General features: G+C 48.9%; 1 long non-coding RNA gene across 4 annotated transcripts in view; it reads right to left on the reverse strand.

The window, feature by feature from the left end:
* Window positions 1–7049: 7049 nt before the first annotated feature.
* The window catches only part of LOC112545439 (uncharacterized), a 122510-nt gene continuing 104889 nt past the window's right edge, over window positions 7050–24670 (reverse strand). For all 4 annotated transcript variants that reach the window (XR_012902704.1, XR_012902703.1, XR_012902702.1 and 1 more), the window contains 10 exons: window positions 23149–24660; window positions 21525–23038; window positions 19901–21414; window positions 18276–19790; window positions 16651–18165; window positions 15026–16540; window positions 13404–14915; window positions 11780–13293; window positions 10156–11669; window positions 7050–10045 (listed from right to left, as the gene is read on the reverse strand). This is a non-coding gene — a long non-coding RNA (uncharacterized LOC112545439). The remainder of the gene's footprint in view (window positions 10046–10155; window positions 11670–11779; window positions 13294–13403; window positions 14916–15025; window positions 16541–16650; window positions 18166–18275; window positions 19791–19900; window positions 21415–21524; window positions 23039–23148; window positions 24661–24670) is intronic.

The raw sequence follows: 24670 nt of genomic DNA on the forward strand, positions 1-24670 counted from the left end.
GGGACCCCATGGTCCATGTGCCAGGGCTAGAGCTGGGGTGCCGGCTTGTGTGCTGCCCACCATGCAGCACGACACTGCACGGCCCTGGGAGCAACTGGGCTGGAACCATGTGGCTCTGTCCCCCCATTTTCTCATCCACCAAGCCGCCCATCATCACCACTTACCTCCCACATGTCCACACAGGCACACACACTAGATGGAACTGATCTGCCTGGGGAGGATAGCCTCCTGCTTATTTTTCTTCCCCTCATGCCTGCCTCTTCTAAGTGTCATGTCCCCTAGTGTAAAATAAAACCTCACTGCATAAGGCCTGATTCTCAAAGACTATTTGACACCACTTTGGAAGCATGAGTTTTCTCCTACTCTAAGTTTTCCTTATCATGCCAGAACAGTATAAAGACATGTTAATGGAAATAAGAATCATGCCCAATCAGGACCTTAACGGGCAAGCCATCAGTTTTGGATGCTTTTCTGTAGAATACAGACTGTTCTTCTTGATGATTTAACACCTTGCAATTGTAAATTATTTGTGGATCACAGGGGTGGTCTGATTCTCCATTGTTTTGTTCAGTCTTCCACAGCAGAGCAAAGTGATGGTCAAAATGCTGTACAAACTATCACCGGTGTAATTGGAGAATTTTGATCAGCAGTGTTTTACACCCAGGGGAGAAATGACTGCACAAGGAACAAAGCAATGAACAATCAGACCTCACATTTCTACATGGTCACTGAATGGGACTGATTTGGAGCAAAAAAGGCCATTTTTCAGTGAAAAACCTTTTTGTATGAAAATTTTCAAAAAACAAAAATTGTCAGCATTTGACATTTTCTATAATTTTTTCCCATAAATATGGGAACAGACAAGTTTGATTAAGGGAAAACTGGACTGTTGGTAAATGAAATTAAAATAATTTTGATAATATCAATAAGAAGCATCATGAAAACTGATCCATTTTTTACTTCTGTGACATGGAAACAAAATTGACATGTTGAAATATCCACAAAATTGTTTTCCCTTGCTTGACCAGCTGTATTTCGCTCTCCACAGATTCCCACGTCAAAAGGAATATTGTGATCATCTAGTTTGACTTTCTCCACAATACAGGCCCAAAATAATTCCTAGCACATATATTTAAGAAAAAAAAATCAAGATTGTACTGAGTTGTCAGTGATGGATAATCCATTCTTCCTATGATTAGTTACTTTCTCTGTCAAATATATGTCTTATTTCCATTCTGCATTTTTTTAGCTTCAACTTCCAGCCACTGGCTGGTGTGGTACCTTTCTCTGCTAGACTGGAGAGCCCAAAATTCAGCCTGACTCTCACCAAATATGAAAAGTGAACATAAATGGGAAGAATCTAGGAAACCAAAACCATAGACCAAACACTGGTGTGACAAAATCACTGTGACAGACTGCAGCATAAGAATATGTCTACACTACAGCATTATTTCAGAACTTACATTATTTCAAAATAACAAGGCAAGTGTCCACACAGCAAATTATTTCAAAATAATGGGCTTAATTCAAAATAATAAACCCTCATTTGATGAGGAATAATGTTTATTTCAAAACTGTTATTTCAAAATAGCAGTAGTGTGGATGCTCCAGTGCTTCTATTTTGAAATAACTCCTCCCAAGGGTCATTCAGAATAATTACTCCCCAGTGCTTCCTGGGGCTCCAAATCGAGGTAGCGGTCTACATTAGGGGAGCCCTGCCTCAGACTAATTTTGAGGCTTCTCTGTTGTGTGGACTTGCTATTTTGGAATAGTTATTTTGGGAGTTATTCCAAAATAACTTATTTTGAAATACCCTTGTAGTGTAAGCATACCATAAAGTACTTTCTACTCTACAGTCCAAAATATTGGGTATGTGATACATTAACTTAATAGGAATGATAAATAATTAAGGAAGTGAAGAGGGAAAAAAAGGGAGTTACTCACCGTACATAGTACAACTGTTCTTTGAGGTGTGTGTCCCTGTGAGTGCTCCACGCAATGTGTAGGAACATCCTGGAGCCATGGAGTAGAGCTTTTTTAGCAGTTGTCAGCAGGCCGTGCATGCGCAAAGGGAGCCTCGCACTGTGCTCAGCTTGGCGTCTTGCGCACATGAACTGCCCCCCCTTTCAGTTCCTCTTCTCTATCCGAGTAATTAGGACTCCAAATAGAGGGGAGGAAGGAAGGGTCATGGAGCACCCACAAGGACACATACCTCGAAGAACAGTTGTTACTGCACATGGTAACTCCCTTTTCTTCTTCAGGTGATGTCCGACATGGATGGTGGGAATCGGAGTCACTGCTTAGAGGCTACACAGCTGCAGCCAGTACTCTGGCTGGCTTCCTGACAGAAATGCCTGTCTGGATGCCTGTGCCTTTAAGAGGCTGCAGACAGGAACAATAGAGGTGCTCAGCATGTCGATGGACTGTCCACCTGCGCTTCTTCCTGGAGGCCCCTTTTTCCAAAAGAACTGGCTCCCCCGTGTCCAAACACACCTATTTTCAACAGATCTCTGTCGAAAACGGCATTATTCCTTATAAAACTAGGTTTAACGCCGTCGACAAAACAGATTTAATGTCGACAGAATGAGGCAGCAGTCTAGATGCAGGTAAAGTTTTTTCGAAAAAAGTTTTTTCGAAGAAACCCTGCAGTCTAGACACAGCCTCAAAGAGCAGCCTCTCTCTTTTCCCACTTCAGCAGCACTTGTAGAGACAGACAGACAGAACATTCGTCTATATTTGGGGAAAAAAAATAGTGTGGTTTTAAACTTTAACTAGTGTTGGTTACCAAAAATTCCATAGGCTGTAACCCCCAAAAACCTGGCACTCTCAATTCAACACTGCCACCCCCCGCCTTATTTCTGTACCTCCTGGATTTTTGTTCTTCCCTCTCCTTTCAAGATAATGGAGCAAGTAATTAAGGAAATCATCTGCAAATACCTGGAAGATAATAAGGTGATAGGGAACAGGCAGGATGGATTTGTAAAGAACAAATCATGTCAAACCAATCTGATAGCTTTCTTTGATAGGATAACGAATCTTGTGGCTAAGGGAGAAGCGGTAGACGTGGTATACCTAGACTTTAGCAAGGCATTTGGTACGGTCTCACATGATATTCTTATCAATAAACTAGGCAAATACAACTTAGATGGGGCTACTATAAGGTGGATGCATAACTGGATAACCATTCTCAGAGACTAGTTATTAACGGTTCACAATTCTGCTGGAAAGGTATAACAAGTGGGGTTCCGCAGGGGTCTGTTTTGGGACCGGTTCTGTTTAATATCTTCATCAACTATTTAAATATCGGCACAGAGAGTACGCTTATTAAGTTTGCAGATGATACCAAGCGGGGAGGGATTGCAACTGCTTTGGAGAATAGGGTCATCATTCATAATGATCTGGACAAATTGGAGAAATGTCTGAGGTAAACAGGATGGAGATTAATAAGGACAAATGCAAAGTGCTCCACTTAGCAAGGAACAATCAGTTTCACACATACAGAATGGGAAGCAACTATCTAGGAAGGAGTACGGCAGAAAGGTATCTCGGGGTAATAGTGGACCACAAGCTAAATATGAGTCAACAGTGTGACACTGTTGCAAAAAAAGCAAACATGATTCTAGGATGCATTAACAGTTATGTTGTAAGCAAGACACAAGAAGTCATTCTTTCGCTCTACTCTGCACTGATTAGGCCTCAGTTGGAGTATTGTGTCCAGTTCTGGGCACTGCATTTCAAGAAAGATGTGAAGAAATTAGAAAAGGTCCAGAGAAGAGCAATAAGGATAGTTAAAGGTCTAGAGAACATGACCTATGAAAAAAGACTGGAAGAACTGGGCTTGTTTAGTTTGGAAAAGAGAAGAGTGAGAGGAGACATGATAGCAGTTTTCAGGTATCTAAAAGGGTGTTACAAGGAGGAGGGAGAAAACTTGTTTTTCCTGGCCTTTGAGGATAGAACAAGAAGCAAAGGGCTTAAACTGCAGCAAGGGAAGTTTAGGTTGGACATTAGGAAAAGGTTCCTAACTGTCAGGGTGTTAAACACTGGAATAAATTGCTTAGGGAGGTTGTGGAATCTCCCTCTCTGGAGATATTTAAGAGTAATTTAAGAGTAGGTTAAATAAATGTCTATCAGGGATGGTCTAGACAGTACTGGGTCCTGCAATGAGGGCAGGGGACTGGACTCGATGACCTCTGGAGGTCTCTTCCAATCCTAGTATTCTATGATTCTATTATTCAAGCCTTGGGTGCACTTCATGGTTTCCCCTCACATGCTGTTCATAGGACAGTTCACCCCCTCTCCTGGGTTGCAACAGAAGAAGAGCAGGGAAGAGTTGTGTTATTGTTTATGGTAAGAGGTCTGTCAAACTTCATTGCACTGCAACCCCTTTCTGACAACAAAAGTTGCTACATGACCCCAGGATGGGAAACTAAAGCCTAAGTCCACACAATCCCTGCTGCCTCAGACAGGGGGCTAAATTCCAAGGGCTTCAGCCCCACTATAATCTGAGCCCCATCTCCCAGCCCTTAGGCATCAACTTTGCCACAAGTCTAATGTTATCTCTGGTGATTCCATGAACCCAGGGTAATGAATCTAACCCCCTTGGGGTCCCAACTAAGGATGTTAAATATCAATTTATTTAATAGTTGAGTAATCAATGGAATTTCTATCAACTACTCGACTAGTCAATAGGCACTTCCACATTCCTGCTCTGAAATGTATAAGATCCCCAGTGGGGGCTCTTGTGCATTTCAAAGTTGAAATTCTATGTGCAGCCTGGGGCCAGCGGGAAGTCCTGCTGACTCCAGGCTCCATGTGAGCGCTTTCACTTTAAAATGCACAAGAGCCCGGACTTGCTGTAAAGCAGCAGCACGGCACAGAGCATAGGACCAGATGGGGACTCCCCAGCTGACTCTGGTTTCCACGGAAATGCCACATGGAGCCAGGGTCAGCCACGGAATCCCCAGCTAACCTTGGGCTTCATGCGGCATTGCTGCTTTGAAATGCTACAATGGCGTTTCAAAGGGGGAGCACTGCATGGCACCCAGGGTCAGCTGTGTTGCTCTGCCTCTTTGAAATGCTGTCACGGGCCCCATGCGGCGGGCTCCATGCGGCGCTGCCACTTTGAAGTACTCCCTCTTTCCTCTCATTACTACCTCTGTCTGACAGAGGTAGCAAGGGCGGGAGGGAAGCGACTAGTACCCCAGTCTCCATGCAGCACTGCTGCTTTAAAGTACTTCCTCTTCCCTCTCGTTACTGCCTCTATCTGACAGAGGCAGCAACGGGGTGGGTAGGCTAGTCAACTAGTGGACTAGTCCTTAACATCCTTAGTACCAACCCACAGTTGGAGAACCACTGACCAATATGAAGCAAGGGAAATTGACCCCTATACTGTGGGGTCCTTTAATGACTCCCCTCCTCAGAACATGACTTAGGGTTTGGAGGCAGAGGTCCAGAAAGATCTTCCTGTAGCACTGATTAGTTGTTCAGTCCAAGGGTGAGGGTCTTGCCTTCCCCTGTTCCCTGCCCCTAGACTCATGCAAATTTTGAAGCATGAACTTCTCTCATCATCATGAGATAAGATCTAGCCCCTTACTTGCAAAAGATGGCAACAGTGGGTTCCTGAGACATGTTATCATCCAACCCCACACCAGTCTATAAACAAAGTGCAGCCATTAGATCTATAAAGAATCTGTAAATATTGAGGTCCACACTGATTCAACTTCATTGGAAAAACAATGCTTTCGACCTCTTTCCGTAATACAAATCAGTCACTGTGTATGTAACTATTCTGTGTCCTCTAGCAAGTTGTGTTGGATATTTTTTCTTTTTAATCCCTCGTCTCTCTTTCTGTTTTCATACCACAGATGGATGATCTATCCTATTAAATTATGTGCTTTGCAAATTGATTATTTTTGAATATTAAGTCATATGGATAGAGTAATATAATGGAAATTACACCCTAACGCTACCACATATATTTCAATAAATAAAAAGCATTTGGTGGAAAATCAAGGAATTATCAAATAGCAAGGGAAAAAGCCAACGTTCTTGGTGAATAATGAATTAAAGTTTTGATCTTAGAATTAGAACAAGGTATGATACTTAACATTTTTTTCTCCATTTCTCTCATCCACATGCAGTTACATTTTCAATACACTAGGTTTTTGTACATGAAATACCATAAATTTCTTGATATCAAGTGCATATTAATGTAGTATTACTCCTCATATTTATTTGACTACTTATAAATCTACTTGTAGTAGAATGTACAGAAAAACGGGGGTGGAGATAGGCGTGGGGGTATAGAGTCGCACCTGTTTTATGCCACTCTTATCATATAAAACATAGGGGCTGTGTCTAGACTGGCCAGTTTTTCCGGAAAATCAGCCGCTTTTCCGGAAAAACTTGCCAGCTGTCTACACTGGCCCCTTGAATTTCCGCAAAAGCACTGACTTCCTACTGTAAGAAATCAGTGCTTTTTGCGGAAATACTATGCTGCTCCTGTTCGGGAAAAAGTCCCTTTTGTGCAAAACTTTTGCACAAAAGGGCCAGGGTAGACAGCTGAGATTTGTTTTGCGAAAAAAAGCCCCGATCGCGAAAATGGCAATCAGGGCTTTTTTCCGCAAAAGTGCATCTAGATTGGCCACGAACGCTTTTCCACAAAAAGTGCTTTTGCAGAAAAGCGTCCGTGCCAATCTAGACGCTCTTTTCCAAAAATGCTTTTAACGGAAAACTTTTCCGTTAAAAGCATTTCCGGAAAATCATGCCAGTCTAGACATAGCCAGGGGCCTTATATATTACATGTGCAGGAATTGGTCTGCTTCTGTAGAATTCAGAAGATCCATAGGAGTGGAAAATCTACAGATGACTGGAGGCCTGTGGGCAGTACATAAAGTGACATGCATGAACTAAAGTGCCATTACAAAGAGCAAGAGAAAAATGAAATATGTGCATCATTCCATGAGAAATATGTGCTAGCTAATGCCAATGAAATATGTGCTAGCTAATTCCAAAGCCAATTAATTAAAGACTTAAAACCACAATTAAAGGAAATCATAGAAACTTTATTGGAATCCAGAGACAGAATGAGTTAAGACTAACCCTGAATTGATAAACTTTAAGTAAATCACATTAATATAAGTTACAGAAAGAAAAAGAATGCAATATGGTAATGACAGCTGAAGTTAAACCTAAGATTTTAACATGAAGTATTAAAGTTCTATCAGGTAGCAATAATCAAACCTTATTAAAGCATTTCATAAAATTTCATCACAATACATTGATTTTTAGTAATTATTATACTTGGAGCCTATTAAAAGCTCAAGAGAACCTTAAATTGTGCATGGGCGTAGGGGAAATATATAATTCCTGAAGATCCCTATGAATATAAATTGTACAAGTTCTCTTCATCCCACTTTGGAATTATTCAAGAAAGAAAGTGATGAATAGGGCTGGCTGTATATTGATCTTAATAAAATTTTGCCACTTTCAAATACACACCCTATGATAACCTTCACACCATCCAAACAGCACACTACAAACAACCTCAACTTGCCCTTTAAGCTCCATGTAGTACACACATACAACCTCAACTTTACCATCTAAGCTACATCCAATGATACAGATATCCAAACCTATCTATAATTTTCAGCAAGTCACAACCCTTTTTCATACCAGACCTCAAAAACAATAATCACAAAACTTCACTTCTGCACTAACAATATTAATAGCTAACATTTGACAGAAATTCCTACATAAACTCTCCACAACATCAGCCTATAGCTTTCATTTAATATATTTTAAAAAACCAGATAAATACCACTACCAATACACACCTATCAAAAACACCCTAACACAACGGGGGCAAAGTTAAAATTGAATATGTGATATAATTTGGTTGGTGTGACAGTTAAAGCAGAGTATGTATTTGAAAGTTGCAAAACCAACGAATACCCTACCTACTAGTTTCCAGACAAACATTTAGTTTTGTTGCTTCTCTTTACAAGTATGATACGGAGATCTCAAAATATTACTTAAGCTGTTATCTGGAGTAAGCATTAACAAACTTTTCAACTTTAAAATATCTCAAGGATTTTTTTGTGTAGAATACAAATACATGTCTTCAGTCCAGTTACATCTTTGCACTCCTAATATGAAATAGTATTTTATCAAGAATACTAAGCTATGCTTATGCAGCATTGTATGTAATGATTTTGCTTCAGGGAGTCCCAATTATTCCTCTATAACTAGTGAGTAATCTGTTAGCAAAAACAGATGTATGCATAATATAGTTGGGCAATTAAAAGTTTTAACTCATGTATTTGGAAGACATATTCCAAGAAATGATTATATGTTTAGTCTGAAATCAGGTAGTCACGTGCAATTGAAATATTTTGTGTCTCGTGAAGATTAAATCAACATTTAGATGGAAATTATTCAATTCTGATGCCTATTTCTAATTGGCAAGCACCTCAAAATAGGTAGAAATTTACTTCAAGTCTACATTTTAAAATTTGCACTGTTCTGGTATTAAAGAGGATTTTATTAGGGCTGGGAGAAGGGTTAAGTGTATATAATATGCACAATGGCAAAATGGGTTCTTCAGTGGTCTTCTTAGAGTAGCCAAATGCAAGTTGGCTCTTCTGTTCTGAACAATTTGCTGTCACTAAAAGACTAAGAATATGAAAATGACTACTGGCTAAATCCAAGATTCCTAATTAAAAATATCAAAATGACTAAGAAGGAATCATAAATGTTAAACTTTCATGAATGAACCCAACAGTCCTATTCCATTTGAAATGGAATCTGAACATATGATGCACAAAGTATGTTTTCCAGACTGACTGCTAAGACCTTTTCAAGGGAGACAATACATCTGTATTATCAATGCTCCATGGTTAGAAAGAATTAAAGAATGCTGCAGTAAATCAGTCAATCATTGGTATTGTGGTTCATGAACAATTTTCTTAAAATAACACTTAAAATTTGAGATTAAGTTTCTTATAAAAAACTGCTTTTTAAAAGTATTAAACAGCAGAAAGAGGGGAGCCAGTTTCCTGAGCTTATCCTTCTAAGGAGTTAAGATGTTCTAATCATGAAAATGGTTATAAACTTGAAGAGAAAAAACAATTTTCTATGACAATATTAAGCATGAGATACATAAGGAATACCTAGTATTGTTCTAAACGTTCAATTAAATGAAGAAGGTTAGCTTAAATTTATTCTGTATGTGACATTATTATATAATTAATGATGGAAGTATAACAGAATAACACAGATATAAAATTCCTACATGTTGTCAGGATGTATGTAACCTCAGAAATACAGAATTCCAAAGATGAAAAGGGAACATCTCTTTAGCAACTTAGCAGCAGCTACTGCAGAATGTCCCAAATCCATCGATGAGGCGTACTGGAAGCAATGACAGTTGGCTGCAGAATTCCAGGAAGAGCGATAGGAAGGGACTCTGGACAGAGTTTCATGGACGCATGACAAGTAGTAACTGGTAAGACTTGCACCCTACTTACAGGGTGCTCCATCTGACCAGCGGCCACAGTAGCATCATATGGAAAGACAAAAGGGAGCGTACTCAAACTCTAGCTACAGGGAGGTCACCCGGTCCCAATAACTAAAATGCTACTAATAGTACACATAGATCAAGGAGGGAACCAATCTATAGGTCCCCTGTTTTCCAGGGTGGTCAGTCAAATTCGCCAGCTGCATCCATATTAACGTCAAATATGAGACAATATCCCATAAGAACCACATACTGATGACTTGAACCCACGTTACAGGGCAGTCACACGTGCTAGAAAGCTAAATAAGCAGACTGCCAACCTTACATACAGGGAGGCCAAACTACTCAAAGTATAAAAGGGCTTAACACCCTTAAGTAACCAGAAACTCTTAATTTCAGGGTGCTTGCCCTGTCCAGGGTCCCATTCCTTGCCCTCCAGCTTCTGTGGCTTCCTCCCTTTCCTTTCCTCCTGTCCGACGGATTTTTCCTCGCGCCGTCCTTCCTTCTGTCTTCTCTTCCTTGGCAACCCTGGAACCAGAGAGACACACACACAGAGGGAGAGGCAAGAGACATGATGGCACTACTTGTCACCAATTTGCTTCAAACAATGCCAGAGGAGCATGTCTTTTGGAACTTACCAGCAACGGCTGCAGAATGTCTCATCTCCAGCGGCCAGGCCATGAGCCACGGAGAGCCGAGGCGGTGCAATTCCAGTCCAGCTGGCAAGGGAGGGTGATGGGCAGGGACCCTGGACAGAGTTTCTCGGGGGCGGGGGGCTGGCACGACAACTAGTGACTCATGAGACTTGGACCCTCCTTACAGGGTGCTCATTCTGACCAGCAGCCATGGTACTGTAATGTGCAGTGGCACAAGGGCAGAGACTCGATCCCGAATTACAGGAAGGTCATCCAGCCCCAATTACTAGCATGCTGCTAATCCCTCAGCTGGAGCAAGGAGGGATCCAACCTATACGTCCACACTGTTTTCCAGCGTGGCCAGTCCAATTCGCCAGCTCAAGGCATATTAATGGCCAAGGAGAGGCGGGCAAGGACCTTTCCCTCAATTACAGGGAGGCCATGCCGGACAAGAGAGCAAGGGCCACAATGTGTTGCATAAAAGCGGGAAGTACGTGACATGTCCCCTGATTAACAGGATTGCCACGCTGACTAGGCTGAAACAGAGACCCCAGCATTCATTACAGGAAGGCCCCGGTGCTCAGCGGCCTAAAGCGCTCAATTTCCCCTATCAGCGGCATCCTGGTGACTTGCACCCGCATTACAGGGCAGTCACTCTCACTATCCAGCTGCCGTAGGCCAAAGGGCCGACCTGAACCCTCATTACAGGGTGGTCAGACTGCTCCAACACAGGTTGCCGCATAAGCAAGAGGAGGAAACTCCCTCCCTAAGAACACAGTGGTCACTCTGTCTAGCCGCATAAGAGAGCGCTATGTTCAGAGACCAGAACCCTCCATACAGGGTGGTCACCCAGGCCATGGTACAAAGCTAGATCTAAGCCCTCGTGAGCAGGAGACATGCGACCTTCCCCCCTGGTACAGGGTGGTCACGGCAGCTACATTATCAACAGGCCACAATGCCAAAAGGACTAGAGGGCAGAGCCCTGAACCCAAATTACAGGCAGGTCTCAGTACCAATGGCACCAAGCTCCTGCTAATCCCTTCCAAATGAGTGGGATTCGACCTGCACCTGAATTACAGGGCGGTCCCTTCCCAGTAGGCTGCTACAGAAGACTCGTGCCAAGAGCCTAAAAGACAGCCACCTTCTCCTGAATTGCAGGGAGGTCACGCTGCACCGGCTTCCACAGAGCTCAAGTTTCCCCATAAGCCACAGGACCGTGACTTGCACCCTACTTACAGGGCAGTCACTCCCGCTAGCCAGCTAAATGAGCACACTGCCAACAGAGCACAGACCTGAACCCTACTTACAGGGAAGACCACACTGCTCAAAGTAGGAAAAGGCTCAATAGCCTTAAGTGACCAGAGGCTCTTAATTTTCGGAGGGGGGGGAGAGCTCACTCTGTCCAGGGTCCCATTCCTTCCCCTCCAGCTTCTGTGGCTTCCTCCCTTTCCTTTCCTCCTGTCCGACGGATTTTTCCTCGCGCCGTCCTTCCTTCTGTCTTCTCTTCCTTGGCAACCCTGGAACCAGAGAGACACACACACAGAGGGAGAGGCATGAGACATGATGGCACTACTTGTCACCAATTTGCTTCAAACAATGCCAGAGGAGCATCTCTTTTGGAACTTACCAGCAACGGCTGCAGAATGTCTCATCTCCAGCGGCCAGGCCATGAGCCACGGAGAGGCGAGGCGGTGCAATTCCAGTCCAGCTGGCAAGGGAGGGTGATGGGCAGGGACCCTGGACAGAGTTTCTCGGGGGCGGGGGGCTGGCACGACAACTAGTGACTCATGAGACTTGGACCCTCCTTAAAGGGTGCTCATTCTGACCAGCAGCCATGGTACTGTAATGTGCAGTGGCACAAGGGCAGAGACTCGATCCCGAATTACAGGAAGGTCATCCAGCCCCAATTACTAGCATGCTGCTAATCCCTCAGCTGGAGCAAGGAGGGATCCAACCTATACGTCCACACTGTTTTCCAGCGTGGCCAGTCCAATTCGCCAGCTCAAGGCATATTAATGGCCAAGGAGAGGCGGGCAAGGACCTTTCCCTCAATTACAGGGAGGCCATGCCGGACAAGAGAGCAAGGGCCACAATGTGTTGCATAAAAGCGGGAAGTACGTGACATGTCCCCTGATTAACAGGATTGCCACGCTGACTAGGCTGAAACAGAGACCCCAGCATTCATTACAGGAAGGCCCCGGTGCTCAGCGGCCTAAAGCGCTCAATTTCCCCTATCAGCGGCATCCTGGTGACTTGCACCCGCATTACAGGGCAGTCACTCTCACTATCCAGCTGCCGTAGGCCAAAGGGCCGACCTGAACCCTCATTACAGGGTGGTCAGACTGCTCCAACACAGGTTGCCGCATAAGCAAGAGGAGGAAACTCCCTCCCTAAGAACACAGTGGTCACTCTGTCTAGCCGCATAAGAGAGCGCTATGTTCAGAGACCAGAACCCTCCATACAGGGTGGTCACCCAGGCCATGGTACAAAGCTAGTTCTAAGCCCTCGTGAGCAGGAGACATGCGACCTTCCCCCCTGGTACAGGGTGGTCACGGCAGCTACATTATCAACAGGCCACAATGCCAAAAGGACTAGAGGGCAGAGCCCTGAACCCAAATTACAGGCAGGTCTCAGTACCAATGGCACGAAGCTCCTGCTAATCCCTTCCAAATGAGTGGGATTCGACCTGCACCTGAATTACAGGGCGGTCCCTTCCCAGTAGGCTGCTACAGAAGACTCGTGCCAAGAGCCTAAAAGACAGCCACCTTCTCCTGAATTGCAGGGAGGTCACGCTGCACCGGCTTCCACAGAGCTCAAGTTTCCCCATAAGCCACAGGACCGTGACTTGCACCCTACTTACAGGGCAGTCACTCCCGCTAGCCAGCTAAATGAGCACACTGCCAACAGAGCACAGACCTGAACCCTACTTACAGGGAAGACCACACTGCTCAAAGTAGGAAAAGGCTCAATAGCCTTAAGTGACCAGAGGCTCTTAATTTTCGGAGGGGGGGGAGAGCTCACTCTGTCCAGGGTCCCATTCCTTCCCCTCCAGCTTCTGTGGCTTCCTCCCTTTCCTTTCCTCCTGTCCGACGGATTTTTCCTCGCGCCGTCCTTCCTTCTGTCTTCTCTTCCTTGGCAACCCTGGAACCAGAGAGACACACACACAGAGGGAGAGGCATGAGACATGATGGCGCTACTTGTCATCAATTGGCTTCAAACAATGCCAGAGGAGCATCTCTTTTGGAACTTACCAGCAACGACTCCAGAATGTCTCATCTCCAACGTCCAGGCCATGAGCCACGGAGAGGCGAGGCGGTGCAATTCCAGGCCAGCTGGCAAGGGAGGGTGATGGGCAGGGACCCTGGACAGAGTTTCTCGGGGGCGGGGGGCTGGCACGACAACTAGTGACTCATGAGACTTGGACCCTCCTTACAGGGTGCTCATTCTGACCAGCAGCCATGGTACTGTAATGTGCAGTGGCACAAGGGCAGAGACTCGATCCCGAATTACAGGAAGGTCATCCAGCCCCAATTACTAGCATGCTGCTAATCCCTCAGCTGGAGCAAGGAGGGATCCAACCTATACGTCCACACTGTTTTCCAGCGTGGCCAGTCCAATTCGCCAGCTCAAGGCATATTAATGGCCAAGGAGAGGCGGGCAAGGACCTTTCCCTCAATTACAGGGAGGCCATGCCGGACAAGAGAGCAAGGGCCACAATGTGTTGCATAAAAGCGGGAAGTACGTGACATGTCCCCTGATTAACAGGATTGCCACGCTGACTAGGCTGAAACAGAGACCCCAGCATTCATTACAGGAAGGCCCCGGTGCTCAGCGGCCTAAAGCGCTCAATTTCCCCTATCAGCGGCATCCTGGTGACTTGCACCCGCATTACAGGGCAGTCACTCTCACTATCCAGCTGCCGTAGGCCAAAGGGCCGACCTGAACCCTCATTACAGGGTGGTCAGACTGCTCCAACACAGGTTGCCGCATAAGCAAGAGGAGGAAACTCCCTCCCTAAGAACACAGTGGTCACTCTGTCTAGCCGCATAAGAGAGCGCTATGTTCAGAGACCAGAACCCTCCATACAGGGTGGTCACCCAGGCCATGGTACAAAGCTAGTTCTAAGCCCTCGTGAGCAGGAGACATGCGACCTTCCCCCCTGGTACAGGGTGGTCACGGCAGCTACATTATCAACAGGCCACAATGCCAAAAGGACTAGAGGGCAGAGCCCTGAACCCAAATTACAGGCAGGTCTCAGTACCAATGGCACGAAGCTCCTGCTAATCCCTTCCAAATGAGTGGGATTCGACCTGCACCTGAATTACAGGGCGGTCCCTTCCCAGTAGGCTGCTACAGAAGACTCGTGCCAAGAGCCTAAAAGACAGCCACCTTCTCCTGAATTGCAGGGAGGTCACGCTGCACCGGCTTCCACAGAGCTCAAGTTTCCCCATAAGCCACAGGACCGTGACTTGCACCCTACTTACAGGGCAGTCACTCCCGCTAGCCAGCTAAATGAGCACACTGCCAACAGAGCACAGACCTGAACCCTACTTACAGGGAAGACCACACTGCTCAAAGTAGGAAAAGGCTCAATAGCCTTAAGTGACCAGAGGCTCTTAATTTTCGGGGGCGGGGGGGCTCACTCTGTCCAGGGTCCCATTCCTTCCCCTCCAGCTTCTGTGGCTTCCTCCCTTTCCTTTCCTCCTGTCTGACGGATTTTTCCTCGCGCCGTCCTTCCTTCTGTCTTCTCTTCCTTGGCAACCCTGGAACCAGAGAGACACACACACAGAGGGAGAGGCATGAGACATGATGGCACTACTTGTCATCAATTTGCTTCAAACAATGCCAGAGGAGCATCTCTTTTGGAACTTACCAGCAACGACTCCAGAATGTCTCATCTCCAACGTCCAGGCCATGAGCCACGGAGAGGCGAGGCGGTGCAATTCCAGGCCAGCTGGCAAGGGAGGGTGATGGGCAGGGACCCTGGACAGAGTTTCTCGGGGGCGGGGGGCTGGCACGACAACTAGTGACTCATGAGACTTGGACCCTCCTTACAGGGTGCTCATTCTGACCAGCAGCCATGGTACTGTAATGTGCAGTGGCACAAGGGCAGAGACTCGATCCCGAATTACAGGAAGGTCATCCAGCCCCAATTACTAGCATGCTGCTAATCCCTCAGCTGGAGCAAGGAGGGATCCAACCTATACGTCCACACTGTTTTCCAGCGTGGCCAGTCCAATTCGCCAGCTCAAGGCATATTAATGGCCAAGGAGAGGCGGGCAAGGACCTTTCCCTCAATTACAGGGAGGCCATGCCGGACAAGAGAGCAAGGGCCACAATGTGTTGCATAAAAGCGGGAAGTACGTGACATGTCCCCTGATTAACAGGATTGCCACGCTGACTAGGCTGAAACAGAGACCCCAGCATTCATTACAGGAAGGCCCCGGTGCTCAGCGGCCTAAAGCGCTCAATTTCCCCTATCAGCGGCATCCTGGTGACTTGCACCCGCATTACAGGGCAGTCACTCTCACTATCCAGCTGCCGTAGGCCAAAGGGCCGACCTGAACCCTCATTACAGGGTGGTCAGACTGCTCCAACACAGGTTGCCGCATAAGCAAGAGGAGGAAACTCCCTCCCTAAGAACACAGTGGTCACTCTGTCTAGCCGCATAAGAGAGCGCTATGTTCAGAGACCAGAACCCTCCATACAGGGTGGTCACCCAGGCCATGGTACAAAGCTAGTTCTAAGCCCTCGTGAGCAGGAGACATGCGACCTTCCCCCCTGGTACAGGGTGGTCACGGCAGCTACATTATCAACAGGCCACAATGCCAAAAGGACTAGAGGGCAGAGCCCTGAACCCAAATTACAGGCAGGTCTCAGTACCAATGGCACGAAGCTCCTGCTAATCCCTTCCAAATGAGTGGGATTCGACCTGCACCTGAATTACAGGGCGGTCCCTTCCCAGTAGGCTGCTACAGAAGACTCGTGCCAAGAGCCTAAAAGACAGCCACCTTCTCCTGAATTGCAGGGAGGTCACGCTGCACCGGCTTCCACAGAGCTCAAGTTTCCCCATAAGCCACAGGACCGTGACTTGCACCCTACTTACAGGGCAGTCACTCCCGCTAGCCAGCTAAATGAGCACACTGCCAACAGAGCACAGACCTGAACCCTACTTACAGGGAAGACCACACTGCTCAAAGTAGGAAAAGGCTCAATAGCCTTAAGTGACCAGAGGCTCTTAATTTTCGGAGGGGGGGGGAGAGCTCACTCTGTCCAGGGTCCCATTCCTTCCCCTCCAGCTTCTGTGGCTTCCTCCCTTTCCTTTCCTCCTGTCCGACGGATTTTTCCTCGCGCCGTCCTTCCTTCTGTCTTCTCTTCCTTGGCAACCCTGGAACCAGAGAGACACACACACAGAGGGAGAGGCTTGAGACATGATGGCGCTACTTGTCATCAATTGGCTTCAAACAATGCCAGAGGAGCATCTCTTTTGGAACTTACCAGCAACGACTCCAGAATGTCTCATCTCCAACGTCCAGGCCATGAGCCACGGAGAGGCGAGGCGGTGCAATTCCAGTCCAGCTGGCAAGGGAGGGTGATGGGCAGGGACCCTGGACAGAGTTTCTCGGGGGCGGGGGGCTGGCACGACAACTAGTGACTCATGAGACTTGGACCCTCCTTACAGGGTGCTCATTCTGACCAGCAGCCATGGTACTGTAATGTGCAGTGGCACAAGGGCAGAGACTCGATCCCGAATTACAGGAAGGTCATCCAGCCCCAATTACTAGCATGCTGCTAATCCCTCAGCTGGAGCAAGGAGGGATCCAACCTATACGTCCACACTGTTTTCCAGCGTGGCCAGTCCAATTCGCCAGCTCAAGGCATATTAATGGCCAAGGAGAGGCGGGCAAGGACCTTTCCCTCAATTACAGGGAGGCCATGCCGGACAAGAGAGCAAGGGCCACAATGTGTTGCATAAAAGCGGGAAGTACGTGACATGTCCCCTGATTAACAGGATTGCCACGCTGACTAGGCTGAAACAGAGACCCCAGCATTCATTACAGGAAGGCCCCGGTGCTCAGCGGCCTAAAGCGCTCAATTTCCCCTATCAGCGGCATCCTGGTGACTTGCACCCGCATTACAGGGCAGTCACTCTCACTATCCAGCTGCCGTAGGCCAAAGGGCCGACCTGAACCCTCATTACAGGGTGGTCAGACTGCTCCAACACAGGTTGCCGCATAAGCAAGAGGAGGAAACTCCCTCCCTAAGAACACAGTGGTCACTCTGTCTAGCCGCATAAGAGAGCGCTATGTTCAGAGACCAGAACCCTCCATACAGGGTGGTCACCCAGGCCATGGTACAAAGCTAGTTCTAAGCCCTCGTGAGCAGGAGACATGCGACCTTCCCCCCTGGTACAGGGTGGTCACGGCAGCTACATTATCAACAGGCCACAATGCCAAAAGGACTAGAGGGCAGAGCCCTGAACCCAAATTACAGGCAGGTCTCAGTACCAATGGCACGAAGCTCCTGCTAATCCCTTCCAAATGAGTGGGATTCGACCTGCACCTGAATTACAGGGCGGTCCCTTCCCAGTAGGCTGCTACAGAAGACTCGTGCCAAGAGCCTAAAAGACAGCCACCTTCTCCTGAATTGCAGGGAGGTCACGCTGCACCGGCTTCCACAGAGCTCAAGTTTCCCCATAAGCCACAGGACCGTGACTTGCACCCTACTTACAGGGCAGTCACTCCCGCTAGCCAGCTAAATGAGCACACTGCCAACAGAGCACAGACCTGAACCCTACTTACAGGGAAGACCACACTGCTCAAAGTAGGAAAAGGCTCAATAGCCTTAAGTGACCAGAGGCTCTTAATTTTCGGAGGGGGGGGGAGAGCTCACTCTGTCCAGGGTCCCATTCCTTCCCCTCCAGCTTCTGTGGCTTCCTCCCTTTCCTTTCCTCCTGTCCGACGGATTTTTCCTCGCGCCGTCCTTCCTTCTGTCTTCTCTTCCTTGGCAACCCTGGAACCAGAGAGACACACACACAGAGGGAGAGGCTTGAGACATGATGGCGCTACTTGTCATCAATTGGCTTCAAACAATGCCAGAGGAGCATCTCTTTTGGAACTTACCAGCAACGACTCCAGAATGTCTCATCTCCAACGTCCAGGCCATGAGCCACGGAGAGGCGAGGCGGTGCAATTCCAGGCCAGCTGGCAAGGGAGGGTGATGGGCAGGGACCCTGGACAGAGTTTCTCGGGGGCGGGGGGCTGGCACGACAACTAGTGACTCATGAGACTTGGACCCTCCTTACAGGGTGCTCATTCTGACCAGCAGCCATGGTACTGTAATGTGCAGTGGCACAAGGGCAGAGACTCGATCCCGAATTACAGGAAGGTCATCCAGCCCCAATTACTAGCATGCTGCTAATCCCTCAGCTGGAGCAAGGAGGGATCCAACCTATACGTCCACACTGTTTTCCAGCGTGGCCAGTCCAATTCGCCAGCTCAAGGCATATTAATGGCCAAGGAGAGGCGGGCAAGGACCTTTCCCTCAATTACAGGGAGGCCATGCCGGACAAGAGAGCAAGGGCCACAATGTGTTGCATAAAAGCGGGAAGTACGTGACATGTCCCCTGATTAACAGGATTGCCACGCTGACTAGGCTGAAACAGAGACCCCAGCATTCATTACAGGAAGGCCCCGGTGCTCAGCGGCCTAAAGCGCTCAATTTCCCCTATCAGCGGCATCCTGGTGACTTGCACCCGCATTACAGGGCAGTCACTCTCACTATCCAGCTGCCGTAGGCCAAAGGGCCGACCTGAACCCTCATTACAGGGTGGTCAGACTGCTCCAACACAGGTTGCCGCATAAGCAAGAGGAGGAAACTCCCTCCCTAAGAACACAGTGGTCACTCTGTCTAGCCGCATAAGAGAGCGCTATGTTCAGAGACCAGAACCCTCCATACAGGGTGGTCACCCAGGCCATGGTACAAAGCTAGTTCTAAGCCCTCGTGAGCAGGAGACATGCGACCTTCCCCCCTGGTACAGGGTGGTCACGGCAGCTACATTATCAACAGGCCACAATGCCAAAAGGACTAGAGGGCAGAGCCCTGAACCCAAATTACAGGCAGGTCTCAGTACCAATGGCACGAAGCTCCTGCTAATCCCTTCCAAATGAGTGGGATTCGACCTGCACCTGAATTACAGGGCGGTCCCTTCCCAGTAGGCTGCTACAGAAGACTCGTGCCAAGAGCCTAAAAGACAGCCACCTTCTCCTGAATTGCAGGGAGGTCACGCTGCACCGGCTTCCACAGAGCTCAAGTTTCCCCATAAGCCACAGGACCGTGACTTGCACCCTACTTACAGGGCAGTCACTCCCGCTAGCCAGCTAAATGAGCACACTGCCAACAGAGCACAGACCTGAACCCTACTTACAGGGAAGGCCACACTGCTCAAAGTAGGAAAAGGCTCAATAGCCTTAAGTGACCAGAGGCTCTTAATTTTCGGAGGGGGGGGGAGAGCTCACTCTGTCCAGGGTCCCATTCCTTCCCCTCCAGCTTCTGTGGCTTCCTCCCTTTCCTTTCCTCCTGTCCGACGGATTTTTCCTCGCGCCGTCCTTCCTTCTGTCTTCTCTTCCTTGGCAACCCTGGAACCAGAGAGACACACACACAGAGGGAGAGGCTTGAGACATGATGGCGCTACTTGTCATCAATTGGCTTCAAACAATGCCAGAGGAGCATCTCTTTTGGAACTTACCAGCAACGACTCCAGAATGTCTCATCTCCAACGTCCAGGCCATGAGCCACGGAGAGGCGAGGCGGTGCAATTCCAGGCCAGCTGGCAAGGGAGGGTGATGGGCAGGGACCCTGGACAGAGTTTCTCGGGGGCGGGGGGCTGGCACGACAACTAGTGACTCATGAGACTTGGACCCTCCTTACAGGGTGCTCATTCTGACCAGCAGCCATGGTACTGTAATGTGCAGTGGCACAAGGGCAGAGACTCGATCCCGAATTACAGGAAGGTCATCCAGCCCCAATTACTAGCATGCTGCTAATCCCTCAGCTGGAGCAAGGAGGGATCCAACCTATACGTCCACACTGTTTTCCAGCGTGGCCAGTCCAATTCGCCAGCTCAAGGCATATTAATGGCCAAGGAGAGGCGGGCAAGGACCTTTCCCTCAATTACAGGGAGGCCATGCCGGACAAGAGAGCAAGGGCCACAATGTGTTGCATAAAAGCGGGAAGTACGTGACATGTCCCCTGATTAACAGGATTGCCACGCTGACTAGGCTGAAACAGAGACCCCAGCATTCATTACAGGAAGGCCCCGGTGCTCAGCGGCCTAAAGCGCTCAATTTCCCCTATCAGCGGCATCCTGGTGACTTGCACCCGCATTACAGGGCAGTCACTCTCACTATCCAGCTGCCGTAGGCCAAAGGGCCGACCTGAACCCTCATTACAGGGTGGTCAGACTGCTCCAACACAGGTTGCCGCATAAGCAAGAGGAGGAAACTCCCTCCCTAAGAACACAGTGGTCACTCTGTCTAGCCGCATAAGAGAGCGCTATGTTCAGAGACCAGAACCCTCCATACAGGGTGGTCACCCAGGCCATGGTACAAAGCTAGTTCTAAGCCCTCGTGAGCAGGAGACATGCGACCTTCCCCCCTGGTACAGGGTGGTCACGGCAGCTACATTATCAACAGGCCACAATGCCAAAAGGACTAGAGGGCAGAGCCCTGAACCCAAATTACAGGCAGGTCTCAGTACCAATGGCACGAAGATCCTGCTAATCCCTTCCAAATGAGTGGGATTCGACCTGCACCTGAATTACAGGGCGGTCCCTTCCCAGTAGGCTGCTACAGAAGACTCGTGCCAAGAGCCTAAAAGACAGCCACCTTCTCCTGAATTGCAGGGAGGTCACGCTGCACCGGCTTCCACAGAGCTCAAGTTTCCCCATAAGCCACAGGACCGTGACTTGCACCCTACTTACAGGGCAGTCACTCCCGCTAGCCAGCTAAATGAGCACACTGCCAACAGAGCACAGACCTGAACCCTACTTACAGGGAAGGCCACACTGCTCAAAGTAGGAAAAGGCTCAATAGCCTTAAGTGACCAGAGGCTCTTAATTTTCGGAGGGGGGGGAGAGCTCACTCTGTCCAGGGTCCCATTCCTTCCCCTCCAGCTTCTGTGGCTTCCTCCCTTTCCTTTCCTCCTGTCCGACGGATTTTTCCTCGCGCCGTCCTTCCTTCTGTCTTCTCTTCCTTGGCAACCCTGGAACCAGAGAGACACACACACAGAGGGAGAGGCTTGAGACATGATGGCGCTACTTGTCATCAATTGGCTTCAAACAATGCCAGAGGAGCATCTCTTTTGGAACTTACCAGCAACGACTCCAGAATGTCTCATCTCCAACGTCCAGGCCATGAGCCACGGAGAGGCGAGGCGGTGCAATTCCAGGCCAGCTGGCAAGGGAGGGTGATGGGCAGGGACCCTGGACAGAGTTTCTCGGGGGCGGGGGGCTGGCACGACAACTAGTGACTCATGAGACTTGGACCCTCCTTACAGGGTGCTCATTCTGACCAGCAGCCATGGTACTGTAATGTGCAGTGGCACAAGGGCAGAGACTCGATCCCGAATTACAGGAAGGTCATCCAGCCCCAATTACTAGCATGCTGCTAATCCCTCAGCTGGAGCAAGGAGGGATCCAACCTATACGTCCACACTGTTTTCCAGCGTGGCCAGTCCAATTCGCCAGCTCAAGGCATATTAATGGCCAAGGAGAGGCGGGCAAGGACCTTTCCCTCAATTACAGGGAGGCCATGCCGGACAAGAGAGCAAGGGCCACAATGTGTTGCATAAAAGCGGGAAGTACGTGACATGTCCCCTGATTAACAGGATTGCCACGCTGACTAGGCTGAAACAGAGACCCCAGCATTCATTACAGGAAGGCCCCGGTGCTCAGCGGCCTAAAGCGCTCAATTTCCCCTATCAGCGGCATCCTGGTGACTTGCACCCGCATTACAGGGCAGTCACTCTCACTATCCAGCTGCCGTAGGCCAAAGGGCCGACCTGAACCCTCATTACAGGGTGGTCAGACTGCTCCAACACAGGTTGCCGCATAAGCAAGAGGAGGAAACTCCCTCCCTAAGAACACAGTGGTCACTCTGTCTAGCCGCATAAGAGAGCGCTATGTTCAGAGACCAGAACCCTCCATACAGGGTGGTCACCCAGGCCATGGTACAAAGCTAGTTCTAAGCCCTCGTGAGCAGGAGACATGCGACCTTCCCCCCTGGTACAGGGTGGTCACGGCAGCTACATTATCAACAGGCCACAATGCCAAAAGGACTAGAGGGCAGAGCCCTGAACCCAAATTACAGGCAGGTCTCAGTACCAATGGCACGAAGCTCCTGCTAATCCCTTCCAAATGAGTGGGATTCGACCTGCACCTGAATTACAGGGCGGTCCCTTCCCAGTAGGCTGCTACAGAAGACTCGTGCCAAGAGCCTAAAAGACAGCCACCTTCTCCTGAATTGCAGGGAGGTCACGCTGCACCGGCTTCCACAGAGCTCAAGTTTCCCCATAAGCCACAGGACCGTGACTTGCACCCTACTTACAGGGCAGTCACTCCCGCTAGCCAGCTAAATGAGCACACTGCCAACAGAGCACAGACCTGAACCCTACTTACAGGGAAGACCACACTGCTCAAAGTAGGAAAAGGCTCAATAGCCTTAAGTGACCAGAGGCTCTTAATTTTCGGAGGGGGGGGAGAGCTCACTCTGTCCAGGGTCCCATTCCTTCCCCTCCAGCTTCTGTGGCTTCCTCCCTTTCCTTTCCTCCTGTCCGACGGATTTTTCCTCGCGCCGTCCTTCCTTCTGTCTTCTCTTCCTTGGCAACCCTGGAACCAGAGAGACACACACACAGAGGGAGAGGCTTGAGACATGATGGCGCTACTTGTCATCAATTGGCTTCAAACAATGCCAGAGGAGCATCTCTTTTGGAACTTACCAGCAACGACTCCAGAATGTCTCATCTCCAACGTCCAGGCCATGAGCCACGGAGAGGCGAGGCGGTGCAATTCCAGGCCAGCTGGCAAGGGAGGGTGATGGGCAGGGACCCTGGACAGAGTTTCTCGGGGGCGGGGGGCTGGCACGACAACTAGTGACTCATGAGACTTGGACCCTCCTTACAGGGTGCTCATTCTGACCAGCAGCCATGGTACTGTAATGTGCAGTGGCACAAGGGCAGAGACTCGATCCCGAATTACAGGAAGGTCATCCAGCCCCAATTACTAGCATGCTGCTAATCCCTCAGCTGGAGCAAGGAGGGATCCAACCTATACGTCCACACTGTTTTCCAGCGTGGCCAGTCCAATTCGCCAGCTCAAGGCATATTAATGGCCAAGGAGAGGCGGGCAAGGACCTTTCCCTCAATTACAGGGAGGCCATGCCGGACAAGAGAGCAAGGGCCACAATGTGTTGCATAAAAGCGGGAAGTACGTGACATGTCCCCTGATTAACAGGATTGCCACGCTGACTAGGCTGAAACAGAGACCCCAGCATTCATTACAGGAAGGCCCCGGTGCTCAGCGGCCTAAAGCGCTCAATTTCCCCTATCAGCGGCATCCTGGTGACTTGCACCCGCATTACAGGGCAGTCACTCTCACTATCCAGCTGCCGTAGGCCAAAGGGCCGACCTGAACCCTCATTACAGGGTGGTCAGACTGCTCCAACACAGGTTGCCGCATAAGCAAGAGGAGGAAACTCCCTCCCTAAGAACACAGTGGTCACTCTGTCTAGCCGCATAAGAGAGCGCTATGTTCAGAGACCAGAACCCTCCATACAGGGTGGTCACCCAGGCCATGGTACAAAGCTAGTTCTAAGCCCTCGTGAGCAGGAGACATGCGACCTTCCCCCCTGGTACAGGGTGGTCACGGCAGCTACATTATCAACAGGCCACAATGCCAAAAGGACTAGAGGGCAGAGCCCTGAACCCAAATTACAGGCAGGTCTCAGTACCAATGGCACGAAGCTCCTGCTAATCCCTTCCAAATGAGTGGGATTCGACCTGCACCTGAATTACAGGGCGGTCCCTTCCCAGTAGGCTGCTACAGAAGACTCGTGCCAAGAGCCTAAAAGACAGCCACCTTCTCCTGAATTGCAGGGAGGTCACGCTGCACCGGCTTCCACAGAGCTCAAGTTTCCCCATAAGCCACAGGACCGTGACTTGCACCCTACTTACAGGGCAGTCACTCCCGCTAGCCAGCTAAATGAGCACACTGCCAACAGAGCACAGACCTGAACCCTACTTACAGGGAAGGCCACACTGCTCAAAGTAGGAAAAGGCTCAATAGCCTTAAGTGACCAGAGGCTCTTAATTTTCGGGGGCGGGGGGGCTCACTCTGTCCAGGGTCCCATTCCTTCCCCTCCAGCTTCTGTGGCTTCCTCCCTTTCCTTTCCTCCTGTCTGACGGATTTTTCCTCGCGCCGTCCTTCCTTCTGTCTTCTCTTCCTTGGCAACCCTGGAACCAG

The sequence above is a fragment of the Pelodiscus sinensis genome, chromosome 3 (genome assembly GCF_049634645.1).
Source record: "Pelodiscus sinensis isolate JC-2024 chromosome 3, ASM4963464v1, whole genome shotgun sequence".
Classification (NCBI taxonomy): Eukaryota; Metazoa; Chordata; order Testudines; family Trionychidae; genus Pelodiscus; species Pelodiscus sinensis.